At 41.1% G+C, this 11,892-nt stretch overlaps 1 pseudogene; it reads right to left on the bottom strand.

The window, feature by feature from the left end:
• Positions 1–1,213: 1,213 nt before the first annotated feature.
• LOC102860678 lies at positions 1,214–6,787 on the bottom strand (annotated as a pseudogene).
• Between the last annotated feature and the right edge of the window lie 5,105 nt (positions 6,788–11,892).

The following is an 11,892-nucleotide window of genomic DNA, read 5'->3' as shown; positions in this document are numbered from 1 at the left end:
AAAGCACAAGGAAGAATTCAAGATACTAAAGAGCTGAACAGAAGATTCCAAAAGGCTGCTCGGAATGACAAAGCAAAATACAATAAAAGTATACATTAATAAAATCTTACTGAAAAACAAATTGGCAACGTTTGTAAAAAGAAAATATGCTTGGTTACTTCAGTACACATTAGTACAGTCTTCAATACGGCCTGACACTTGACATCAAGGAGACAAGGCTCTCATCACTGGGCAAACTGGCACCACCATGATAGATGGAGAAGAGATTGAGGTTGTTAACAACTTCAGCTTGCTCTGCTCCACAATCAACATTTTTGGCACCAGCAGTCAGGAAATCAAAAGACGAATTGTACTGAGGAAGTCTCCTTCCAGGGACCTCTCCAGAGTGCAGTGGAGAGACTGAGGTGCACTTGGTCCAGACCATGGTCTTCACAGTTATTTGCATGCATCAGAGAGTTGGACAATAACCAAGGATGACAGAAGAAGAATTGATGCCTTTGAATTGTGGAGCTGGAAATGAGAATTGAACATTCCATGGACCACCAGGAGAACAGGCCTGTCTTGGAGAGGGTAAAACTAAGTTTTTCCTTGGAGACAAGGAGTTTGAAGTTCTGTCTCACATACTATGGGCTCATGGCCAGGAAAGACCAGTCTTTGGAGAAGAACATCATGCTTGGAAGAGTGGAGGGACAGCACAGGAGAGGAAGACCCCAGATGAGATAGATTGATACAGTAACTTGGAGCAATGGGAAGAGGTATTTCAGAATCAGTGTGATTGGCTTAGGACAGGGCAGAGTTCAGAGCTGCTGTACATAGGGTTGCTAAAAGTCACAGGAGACGGGATGGCATAACAACAAAGAACAACAATCACAGACATTCAATGAACCCAACTCAAATTATAAGCCCACACAACTGAGCTAAAATATAATTTGTTAAACCATCAACTTTAGTAGTTTCTGGCAGATCAAATCCACTAGCAGCTTCTCAGGAGGATAAGCGCTCTGCTTTCATGTGGTCTACAACCTCTGGAAAACAGCTGGAGGGTCAGCTATCAGCTGGCTGGCTCAATGACGTTGAGTGAATGAGTGAAAAAATATTGCGCTGAAAACAAAATCACAAAGAAGTCCATTGATGCCAAGTTTTTTAAACTTAGTTCACTTTATTTGTTATACAAAATCCACTATGTGGTGGTCACAGCTGGAGCCTGGGTCCTCTACACAGAGACTCTGGCGTGAGTCTTTACAAGATGGTCCGTGAACTCCTGGTAGGGAGACTTGGAGAACAGTCTCTTTCCAGAGATCTGGGGCCAAGGAGCTGTAGGTCTTTGAGATGACATCAAAGGTGGCCTTGGCAAAGTTGCCCAGGATAGCTGTGCAGCCCCTGGCTGAGGTGTAACAGGCATCAATTCCAGCCATCAGCAGCAGCTTCTTGGGCACAGGAGCTGAGACAATTCCAATGTCTCGGGGTGCAGGGATCAGACGCACCAACACAGAGCCACAGGCCCCAGTCACCTTGCAGGGAACGGTGTGAGGCTTGCCAGTTTTGTTCCCCCAGTAGCCACGCTGCACAGGGACAATGGACAGCTTGGCTAGGATGATGGCCCCATGGATGGCAGTAGCACCTCCTTGGAGCACTTGACGCCGAAACCAACATGGCCGTTATACTCTCCGATGGCGACACAGGCCTTGAACCTGGTCTGCTGGCCGGCGCATGTCTGCTTCTGTGCTGGCATGATTTTCAAGACCTCATCCTTGAGGGACATCCCCAGGAAAAAAATCAATGATCTCAGACTCCTTGATGGGCAATGAGAAGAGACAAATCTCCGGGGATTTGATCTTCATATATTTGACCAGATGGCCCAGGTTGGTGACGGGGAGCCACTCCTTGTCCTTGGCTTTGCCTCCTCGATCTCCGGCCCCTCCCACTGCCCGGTCCACAGCCACGGCCCTGACCCCGCAGACCGCTACGAAGTCATGCACCTTTTGGTGTTTTCTCAGAAAAGTGATGTCAATATTTCTAACCTCTATTTTCTTTTAACTTTGCTGAGTACTTGAAAGTAATGAATGAATGGGATGAATATTGACACTTGGCTTTCATGAATCTGACATGCACAAGACATAGTAACTCTACTAGCGAGTATCTCTTTTCACAGTCATACAAATAGTCATGTGTTTATTATTATTATTATTATTGTGAGAAATTTTCTGTGATTGAAGATACACTTTGTTTAGTCAGTAACATTTATTCAACTATAAATCACAGAACAATTTGGAGAAGGTGTAGGAAAAAACACTTTAGATGAAAGGGTTGACCTTAAGATACTTAAAAGGTAGCAAGAGTATAAAAATCTACTAAGAAAGAGTAAGGCTAGGAGAAAGACATTGTTTTTGTTATGTGCCATCGACTCACTTGGGACTCATAGCGACCCTATGTACAACAGCCCTAAACCCTGCTCTATGTTGTGCCAATCGCACTGCCTCTGACACTTCCATTGCAATTACCCCAGTCACTGAACCAATCCACCTCATAGAGGGCCTTCCCCTCCTGCGCTGTCCCTCCACCCTACCAAGAATGATGTCCCTCTCCCAGGACTGGTCCCTCCTTACAACATGTCCAAAGTATGTCAGACGAAGCCTCAGAATCCTTGCCTCCAAGGAGCTGCTGGGTTTAACCCTCTCTAGGATGAATCAGTTTGTTTTCTTAGTAGTCCATGGTACCCTCAATACTGTTCTCCAGCACCACAGCTCAAAGGCATCAATTCTCCTTCTATCCTCCCTAGTCATTGTACAACTCTCTGACACATAATAAGTTATTGCAAAGACCATGGCCTGTGTCAGACACACCTTAGTCTCCAGCGTGACACCATTGCTCTTCAAGACTTTGGAGAGGTCCCTAACAGTAGACTTTCTCATCACAATACGTCTTTTAATTTTCTGGCTGCTGGAGCCAAGAGTGTTGACTGTGGAGTCAAGCAAACTGAAGCTATGAACAATCTCGATCTCGTCACCATCCATACTGTAGATGCTGCCAATTGGTCCAGTGGTGAGAATCTTTGTCTTCTTGATCTTGACCCTCCACAGCAAGCGCTTCAGGTCCTCCTCAGTTTCAGCAAGCAGGGTTGTATCATCTGCATGACACAGATTGTTGATAGGTCTTCCACCAATCCTGACTCCATACTTCTCCTCATAGAGCCCAGCCTCCTGGATGATCTGCTCTGCATACAGGTTGAAAAAGTATGGATTAGGACATATCCCTGGAATATACCCTTCCCAATTTTGAACTATGCAGTGTTTCCTTGCTCTGTTCTGACGACTGCCTCTTGGTCCAAGTATAGGTTTCACATTAGCACGATCAAGTGTACTGGGATTCCCATTCTTCTCAGAGTCAGTCACAGTTTGTTATGATCCACACAGTCAAATACCTTTGCATAATCAATGAAACACAGATATACATTCCCCTGGTATTCCCTGCTTTCAGCTAAGATCCATCTAACATCAGCTACAATATCCCTAGTACCATGACCCCTTCTAAACCCAGCCTGGACTTCTGGCAGTTCTCTGCTGATGTGCTGTTCCAGTCATTTTTGGATAATCTTCAGTAGAATCTTGCTTGCATGTGAAATCAATGATATTGTTCTATAGTTTCCATACTCTGTTGGGTCACCCTTCTTGGTCCAAGAAAAATAAAAACAGTCTATACACCAGTTCTACCAGGACACATCACACTCTCTTCAGAAACATTACCATTAAACTTAAGAGACACTGGTCACAGCATAAGGAATTGCCAGCGGCTGACGTGTTTGGAATCACAGAAGACACGAAAGGTACAGATACAAGCTGTCAGATCAAGGGTTGGACAATGGGAGATAAATATTGAAGCGAGTGACTAGAAGTGGACAGTGGAGCTGGGAAATAAGTGGGTCAAGACACTGGGCCAAGGGCAGGGACAACACTGTAACTAAAGGTTAACTCCACAGTAACGGATATATCTTTCACTTTTCTGTAAAATGCTTGTCTGTCAGATATTTCTCTAAATCTGAACATTCAGATTAAGACAGATTAGGAAGAAGGATTGGCATTCACTTTTGAAATAGCAGGCCTCTGAAAACCCTATGTACAACAAAACACACGTAGACTAACAGAAAGGGCAACTGAGGTAGAGCTTTCCAGTATGGAAATACAAAGGAACAGGAACAGTTGTAAGCACACACTAGTGATTGAAACATGGAATGTGAGAACCATGAACGTAGGAAAATTAGATATTGTTAGGAAAGAAATGGAACACATAAATATTGACATACTAGGCATTGGAGAGATGAGATGGACTGGCACGGAGCATTTTGAGTCAGATGATCATATGATATATTACTCCAGAGATGAAAAGGTGAGTAAAAAATGGGGTTGCAGTCATAGTTAAAAAAGTCATTTCTATATCCATCTTGAAGTACGATATTGTGAGTGACAGGATAATATCAATATACATACAAGGAAGTCCAGTGAATATCACTATCATTCTGATTCATTCAGATATATGCACCAACAACCACAGCCAAAGAAGAGGAAATAGATGATTTCTACCAACTTTAACAGTTGGAGATCGATTGAACATGCAATCAAGATGCACTGATAATAATGGGTGACCAAAATGCAAAAGTTGGGAAAGAGATTACCCAATGAATTAATTACACATGGGCTTCCTTGTGCTTACTTACTGATATGTATTAGTGAAACTTCACATAAAAATTGTTCACTATAGTTCAGTTGCTGTTATTGTCTACTGTCAAATTGGAACCAACTCATAGCTGACCCTACAGCAAGTTTTAAGAGGCAAATTTTAATTGCATGGGAGGAGATTGCCCATTTTCTCCTGTGCAGCAGCTGGTGGATTTGAACCAAATGCCTTTGGGATGACAGCACAGCTCCTTACCATTAGTTCACTAGGGGTCCCTAATTGTTCAGTAAGTAAGCATACTGCTGAGTAAGTAAGCATCATGCTTAATGATTTCTCTGTCCCTATTGTTATTGTTATTGCTGTTACGTACCATCCAGCTGAGTACGACTTAGAGCGACTCTATGAACAATCCATGTCAGCACTCTCTTGTCCTGTGCAATCTTCACAATCTCTACACACTCAAGCTCATTGCCAGAGTCACCACGTCAACCCATCTGGTTGCGGGTCTTCCACTCTTTCATTGCTCCTCTGCCTTCCCAATCATGATGTCCCTCTTCAAGGAAAACCCTCTCCTAGCAACATGCCTAACGTATATGTGGAATGAAGCATCATCATCAGGGATTGTAAGCATGGCTCAGTTTCATTCTGGTGTACAACAGAGTTTCTGTGAGTTAGAGCTGATTAGAAGGCACCTAACAACACATTCTGAGTCCCAGATTTTTTTTGTGTGTGTGAGACACTACAAGAATTTCCACATAGCTAACACACTCAAAATTCTCCTCCAGGCAATAAGATAATGAGATGTAATTAATGTCTTTTCAGGCTATTGCTTATATTCCATTGAGTCCTTCACTTGATTACCCTTGTTACAGTGTTAAGTAATGGAGATTAGGCTCGAGTTTGTAGTCTTGGCTCCCAAATAAATAATTCTCTTTCATGTCCTTGTTATGGACCATCACATTTTCCCTCTGGACAAATACAACATTCTGCAGAGAAGACTACTGTTGATTGTGAGTATTATGTTTTGACTCTGTCCTACAGAAAAGAAATGGCCCACGGAGAGTTTTAAGTAGGTCTAAGCTAAATCTTAAGACTAGGTCAACATATTGGAAAGTGCTTGTCTTTAAAAATGTTAGTGGAGGTCTATCTGGTGATTTTATCCTGTGTATTTAGCCTCTGCACGTCAAAGACCTTCAGTTGTTATCATTGAAATCTCATGGCACTGAGTTAAGTATTGTGGCAAAATGTGTTAGCTGAGAAATGTCTTGTGGCTTAGAGAACTGTGGGAGGAATTAGTACACAGGAGCAGTTGATGTAAGAGTATTTGCCCTTTGGATTTAACATTTCAACCTTGCTTGAGAAGAAGTTTGTTTATTTGGTTAGGAGCAGTCCAATTGACTAAGACTCATAGCGACCTCTAAACAGCAGACCTGAACCTTGTCCTGTCTCGTGTCATCCTCAGCATCTCTGATATACTTGAGCCAACTGTTACAGTCAATGTATCAATTCATCTTGTTAAGGGTTTTTCTCTCTTTCAATGACCTCTGCCTTTCCAAGTATGTATTTTTTCCAAGACCTGGTCCTTTCTAACAACATTCTAAAATATGTGAGACAAACTTTCACCATTTTTACAACTAAGGAGCCCCTGGTCGTGTTTTCTTCTATACATTTTTGTTGGTACTTTTGGCAGTCCATGGGATATTCAAAACTCTTCTCCAGCACAACTAAAAGTGATTGATTCTTCTGTAATGCTTCAATGAGCAACTTGCATTGCATAACAAGTAATTGAAAAAACTATGGTTGATTGAAGTGCACCTTTGCTTTAAACTGACATCCGTGTTCTTTAGCATGTTGGAGATGTCATTGACAGATTTTTCCCAATGTCACATGTCTTTTGATTTCTTTTTTTAAAAAAATATTTCTTTGCTTTTCTGTACTAGTTTATTTACAAAATTCGAATACAAATTTGAACAAATTCTTTCAACTTCCCTCACTCCCCCCCATCAAATTGGACAACCTGTCTTTTGATTTCTTCACTGCTAGTATTAAGAACGTTGATTGTGAATCCAAGTTACATGAAATAGGTGTCTATTTCGATCTTTTTTTCATCTATCATGATGTTGCGTGTTAACTCAGTGGTAAGGAATTTTGTTTTTGAGATGTAATCTATATTAAAAGCTGTAGTCTTTGATCTTTTGCAGTAAGCATTTTAAGTCCTCCTCACTAGTAGCTTAAGGCAAATTATTAATGAGTCTTCCTCTAATTCTAATGCCACATTGTTCATAAAGTCCAGCTTCTCAAATTATTTTCTCAGGAAACAAATTGACTAGGTATGGGGAAGCCTTTACACATACTTTCTTGATTTTAAATGGTAGTACTACCTTGCTCTGTTTGCATAACAGCTCCAAGGTCTAGGTATAAGTTTTGCACCAGCACAACTAAGTGTTCTTCTTAGAGTTAGCTAACATTTGTTCTGACTCACAAAAAACTTCAAAAAAACCCCAAAATATACAACACCAAAAACCAGACAAAAGACTTTATTTAATAAAAGACATAGACATCTTGGTGGTATTCTCTGCTTTTAGCCAAGTTCCATGTGTCATGAGAAATCATACCTCTGGTGCCACAGGCTCTTATAATGCAGCTTGAATGTCTGGTAGTTCTCTATTGATGTACTTATTCTAGCCATTTTTATTAATCTTTAACAAGAGTTCACTCACAGGTGATATTAATGATAGTTAATAGGAAGAGAATTAGGCCTCTGAAAATATCATGTTTTAATGTTGTTTGTTATGTGCCATCAAATCACTTACGACTCATAGCAACCCTATATACAACAGCTTTGAACCCTGATCTATCTTGAGCCAATCAGATTGTCTCTGACACATGTACTCCCATTACTCCAGTCACTGACTTAATCTATCTCATCCAGGCCTTTCCTCTCTTGCACTGTCCTTCCACCTTTCTAAGTGTGATGTCCCTGTCCAAGGACTGGTCCCTCCTGGAAACATGCCCAAAGTATATCAGACAGAATTTTAAAATCCTTGCCTCCAAAGAATAACCTGCATTTATCCTAACCAGGACAGACCTATTTGTTCTCTTAGCAGTCCATGGTATGTATATTCAATACTCTTCTTCAGCACCACAGCTCAAAGACATCAATTCTTCTTCTGTCATTCTTGGTCATTGTCCAGCTCTCTGATGCATAGAACATAATTGCAAAGACCTTGTCGTGGATCAGGTAGACCTTAGTATCTAAAAGAACATCAGTGCTCTTCAGTACTCTGGAGATATCCCTGATAGCAAATTTTTCCAGGGCTATTCATCTTTTGATTTCTTGGTTGCTAGTACCAAGAGTGTTGATTGTGGAGCGAAGCAAACTCAAGCTGTTAACAATCTCAATCTTTTCTGGCTGGCCCAGTGGTGAGAATCTTTGTTTTTCTAGTTGAGCTTCAATCCATATTAAAGGCTGTAGCCCCTGACCTTCTTCAGCAAACGTCTTAGGTCCTGCTTAGTTTCAGCAAGCAAGGTTATGTCATTTGCATAATGCAGGTTGTTAACACATCTTCTTATCTTGATGCTACGTTCTTCATCATAGAGCCCAGCCATCTGGTGATCTGTTCCTCATATTGCTTGAAAACATGTGGAGGTAGGGTGCATTCCTGGTGTACCCCTTTCCTGATCTTGAACCATGCAGAATTTCCTTGCTTTTTTTTGATGACTGTCTCCTGGTCCAAGTATAGGTTTCACATAAGCACAATCAATTATTCTGGGATTCCCATTCTTCTCAGAGTTAGCCACATGCGAGTCACAGGTGATTCAATGACACATTACAGCAGCACAACAGTTAGAAAAACAGACTGTTCTAAAGTATGTCTAGATCCCACACATAACTAGTGTTGTTAAGTGCCATTGAATCGCAACGACTTACAATGTTAGATGGATCTTGGCAGAAAGCAAAGAATACCAGAAGAATGTCTATCTGTGCTTCATTGACTATGTAAAGGCTTTTGACTGTGTGGATAACAACAAGCTGTGGCTGACTCTGAGAAGAATGGGAATCCCAGAACATTTGTTGTGCTAATGTGAAACTTATACTTAGACCAAGAGGCAGTTGTCAAAACAGAGCAAGGAGACACTACATGGTTCAAAATCAAGAAGAGGGTTCGTCAGGGATGTATTCTGTCTCTTTTCATACCTTTTCAATCTGTACACAGAACAGATCATCTGAGACGCTGGGCTATACGAAGAGGAATGTGGCATCAAGATTGGTGGAAGAATCATTAACAATCTGCATTATGCAGATGACACAACCCTGCTTGCTGAAACTGAGGAGGACCTGAAGCGCTTGCTGCAGAAGGTCAAGGACTACAGCCTCCTATATGGACTGAAGCTCAATATCAAGAAAACAAAGATTCTCACCAATGGGCCAATTGGCAGCATCAGTATGGATGGTGAAGAGATTGAGATATTTAACAGTTTTCATTTACTTGGCTCCACAGTCAACACTCTTGGTAACAGCAGCCAGGAAATCAAGAGACAAATTGAATTAGGAAAGTCGGCTGTGAGGGACCTTTCAAGAGTACTGAAGAGCAATGATGTCAGGCTGGAGACTAAGGTGTGCCTGATCCAGGCTATAGTCTTTGCAATTACGTGCTATGCATCAGAGAGTTGGACAGTGAATACGGGTGATAGAAAGAGAATTGATGCCTTTGAGCTGTGGTGCTGGAGAAGAGTGTTGAATATACCATGGGCTGATAGGAGAACAAACAGGTTTGTCCTGGAGAGGGTGAAGCCAGAATGCTCTTTGGAGTCAAGGATTCTGAAGCTTTGTCTGACATATTTTGGGCATGTTGCAAGGAGGGACTGGTCCTTGGAGAGGGACATCATGTTTGGCAGAGTGGAGGGGCAGCGAAGGAGAGGAAGGCCTTCGAAGAGATGGATCAATTCTGTGACTGTAGCGGTGGGAATAAGTGTGTCTGAGATGGCTAGGTTGGCACTGGATAGAAGAGCTTTTAGAGCTCTTGTACATAGGGTCGCTATGAATCACAAGCCACTCGATGGCGCATAACAACAACAACATGAATGAAAGACCTGAACACATGTGTAACTTTCATTGAGGCAAGCTATTTCAGAAGTGGATGCCACTCCTGCTTCCAAGCTTGTTTTAGTCTGGGAGCTCTACCAAACACTGTCTACCATGGGTAACCATTACCACGTTAGACACATTAGTGTCACAGTGTTTGACATCACAGCAACCATGAGTTACCTCTGTACAGCAAATGGACAGACCAGTGCTATAGCACTTAGAAGAATGACCAAAAACAGTTAAAACCAGGCCCAATGGCTGGAGATTAAATTCACCTACCTTTGGCTTGGTAACATAACTTCTGATCCAGTAGGCCAACAGAGCTCTCACTATGCTACCAAGCCAAAGGTAGGTGATTTTAATCTGTGGCCCTCGGGCCTTGTTTTAATTGGTTTTGGCCAAACATTCTTCTTCCCCTCACCCTCTTTTTTTTTAAATTGAAATTTCAGTGAAAATTTACAGAGGCTTTGGATTTCCATTCATACACTGTTGCACATTTTTTCCCTGTCCATCCCCACCCAGTTTTCTTTTCTCTTTGAAAAGAAAAAAGAAATTATTATTATTATAAAACCCTCACCCCACCTACAGTCCACTTTACTATGCAGCTCTTATTCTGGATTTTTGTCATGACTCATATATTCCTTTTAAACAGTTCTTTCCCTCATATGTTTCAATGCAGTATACATTATTTATCTCCTCTTTTCTTAGATTCTCCCCAAACCTGATGTCAGTGCCATTTTACAACAGTGGCACTATGAGTTATTTGTCATTTTATGACTCAGATATTTCACTCAGCATAATGTCCTCCAGAATTACTAATTTTCTATAATATTTAATGAGTTTCTTGCTTTTCAATGCAGCATATTATTCAATTGTGTGACTATGCCATGGCTTCTTTATCCATTCATCTGTTGATGGGCACTTAGATTGTTTCTAAGTCTTTGCTATTGTGAACAAAGCAGCAGTAAACATGGATGTGCATATATCTGCTTGGGTGGCAGTTATGGTTTCTTTGGAGTATATTCCAAGTAGTGGAATTTCTGGGTCAAACAGTATTTCTATCTTCAACTTTTTGAGAAAGCACCATACTGCCTTCCATAGTGGTTGCCAAACATTCTTCTAAGTGGTATAGCTCTGGTCTGCCCATTTACTGTACAGAGGTAACTTGTGGTTGCTGTGATGCTAGACACTGTGACATTGATGTGTCAAATGTGATATTGGTCACCCATGGTGGACAGTGTTTGGTGGAGCTTCCCAATTAAAACAAGCTAGGAAGCAGGAGTGTCATCCACTTCTGAAATAGCTTGCCTCCAGAAACTATATGAACCTGGAGAAACAATGAAAGCTATACATGTGTTCAGGTCTTTTATTTATAGGGTCGCTATGAATCATCTACAATTCAATGGCACTTAACAACAACAACAACCCATAACTATACAAAACCTAAATCTAAGTGCTAGAAAACTATAGCAAGGACTTAGTTTCTTTGTGTCACTTCAGTTCTGTTATACTTCAAGTTGGCTTCATTTCCAAATAGATCCTCTCCAGATTGAAGTCCCTAGTAATTCCAAGCCTATATCCTGCTAAAGAGAGCTTTTTCACTCCCCAAAATGTAAAGCAGAAATATCAGGACTCATTCTCATATTACCCACTAGGGATATATACTGTTTCTTACACCCGCTACTATGACCAGGTCAGTTGATAACTTTTACCTACCACAGAGCTATGCTAGGTTCAACTTTACCTCAAAGACCAAAAGTGACAAGAAGTGTCTCTGAAGTAGAAAATCAAAGAAAGAAAAAGTATCTTGAGTAAGCAAAAGCTACTGCTTTCCATTATTATTTCTAAGTGCATGGAACACGAGATGATCATGTGATGTAAGAGAGTAAGATGGAATACAAGGTACAAAAAGTGATGAGTATTCCTGAAGTGCCTGTGTACATAATGTATTAGAGAGTACAGCCAGGAAAAGGCACAGTTATGCTTATGTTCATATCTTTTGTTTTGCAGCCTTAACTGGAAATAGAAAGTCACTATTGCCTTTGGTGCAATTTAGGCAATTGTTCATTCAGAGCTGTGGAAGTGTTTTCCCCCTACAATTCAATGAATACTAATTTATTTAGTTTCATTTT

The sequence above is a fragment of the Elephantulus edwardii genome, unplaced genomic scaffold (genome assembly GCF_000299155.1).
Source record: "Elephantulus edwardii isolate Elephantulus edwardi_28Jun2011 unplaced genomic scaffold, EleEdw1.0 scaffold00002, whole genome shotgun sequence".
Taxonomy (NCBI): domain Eukaryota; kingdom Metazoa; phylum Chordata; class Mammalia; order Macroscelidea; family Macroscelididae; genus Elephantulus; species Elephantulus edwardii.
This window is presented reverse-complemented; position numbering and strand designations above follow the sequence as displayed.